Raw genomic sequence first — 2,150 nt, 5'->3', positions numbered from 1 at the left:
GTCTGGTTGGAGGGGAGTGAGCAACCTCTTGAGAGGAGGGTGGGAGCTTTTCCTGAGAGCTGGGGAGCCAGTGGCACAGGGAGGGGGAGGAAAAGGGGGCGCTGGATCCAGAGGTGCCTGGCAGGCCCAACTCGGCATGGGAGCGAGTGTGGAAGGCCAGGCCGGGGGCTGTGAGGTGGGCCTCCGCTCTAGAAAGGAAGGGGAGTGAGAGCCGATGAAAAGAAGCCTTTTCTGTGGTGCTCGGGAAGGGCCTCTCACAGGGGATTTCCTAGCTGGGGCTCCGGGCCTTGGCGGCTTGCCCGGAGAAAGGTGGTGTTTGGCACGGGGGAGCGTGCACACTGCCCAGCTTCGGCTGGATGAACCGTGCCTACGCCTGTCTCTGCCCATCTCCCTGAGCCGTGTTCAGCCACAAACAAAACCCTCTTTGCATGATGCACACACTTTATATGTCTGAATGTCAGCTTGGGAGACTGAGGCCAGGACAGAAGAAGAAGAGAAGAGAACGGCAGCTTCAAATAATGCAGAAGGCAGGGAAACTGGGAGCTGTGTGGCGAGTAGGGTGGTGTGTGTGTGTGTGTGTGTGTGTGTGTGTGTGTGTGTGTGTGTGTGTGTGTGTGTGTGTAATTGGGGGGGTGGTTCTATTTCAAAGGCACAAAACCCATGTACAAGCCTTACTGCAGCCTTAATACTGCGGAGCCCGCCTGGAACCACGGGTCAGGCTGACATGGTAAGTCTTGATGGGCTCTGGGAAAAAATTAAGAATCCTAGCAGGAAAGAACTTCTGTTTTTGTGTTTGTTTTTGCTTTTGGGGTTATATCCGGCTGTGCTCAGGAGTTACTCCTGGCTCTGTACTCAGGAATCACTCCCGGTGGTGCCCAGGGAACCATATGGGATGCCAGGGATTGAATCCAGGTTGGGCACGTGCAAGGTAAATGTCCTACCCACTGTACTATAGCTTCAGCCCCAGAATTAAAAAAAAACAAACAAACAGAAAAAAACCCACAATAAACTCCCTTTTCCTCCTTTTCTTGCCCAGCCCCAATCCAAAACTACAGTAGACAAGATTGAAACATTCCATCTCAGAAGCCGCTTGCCCTCGGCAACATCTGCCAAGATGCCCAACAGGGCTGATGTAAACATGCTCCATCTGTGTGGAGGATAACCAGAAGGTGGAATCCTGGTGGTGCTCGCTCAGGCAGCAGAAGGGTACAACTCCAGCTCCGGACTGCAGATATCACCTTTTTCCTAGCTTTCTCCCACTCTACGCTCATTCCTTTTCCTTCTTCACTCTTAACCTTCCTGGGCCTCCCTTCTTGTGTACGCTGGCTTGCACTCACCTTTCTCCATCTCTGCATTTCTTCCTCAGAGCCCAGCTCAGAGCAACTCCTCGGGGTGGGGGGTGGGGGAGGAATTCTCATGTGATTCCCACAGGAGGAAGATTTCAAAGAAGGCCTGGGAGCCAGAGGCTGCCTGCCTGAGAGCGTGAAAGAGGAGGGTTTTGGGGCCTTGGCACCTCCAACACTTAGGCCCACCTTCTACTTGTCTGATGTGTCCTTCTGGGCAGTGAGAGAAATCTCTGGACCTGTCCCATATTCCACCTCATCAGCAAAGAATCAGGAAAGACATCTAATGTCTGCCAAAAGTCAGCAGATGGAAAGGGTTTAATGTATTTAATATCCAAGAATATTCTGCTTCATAACTGGATACATAATTGATTTGTAGAAGACTGAAATTTTAACATTGGAAAGTAAGCACAAAGATGAATATTGGGGCCCAAGAAAGACTTCTTTTTCTTTCTAAATTGTTCAATCTTTCTGTTGATGCCTGTTTATCCAGCACCTGCATGTGGCAGAGAATTCAACAGTTTATTAAGGCATTAGATGGGAATCTATGATTTCTGTCTTTTATGACTCTAAGTCTACCCCTTAAAGTTCTATTCACCTTCAAAGAAGTTTTGGTGAGAACTGGAGCACATGGCTGACATGTTTGAGCCTGGGATTCAATCCCTGTCATCTTATGGCCTACTGAGAATTGCTGTTATATCCCTGGTGGCACCCAGTATCTCTGGGGGAGGCCCTCATCTGAAACAAAATTCTATGGTCTCGAACATTTCTCCTCTGTGGGATCAAAGTATTCTTGAGACCACTTTA

The sequence above is a fragment of the Sorex araneus genome, chromosome 4 (assembly GCF_027595985.1).
Source record: "Sorex araneus isolate mSorAra2 chromosome 4, mSorAra2.pri, whole genome shotgun sequence".
Taxonomy (NCBI): Eukaryota; Metazoa; Chordata; class Mammalia; order Eulipotyphla; family Soricidae; genus Sorex; species Sorex araneus.
Note: the sequence above shows the minus strand (reverse complement) of the source record.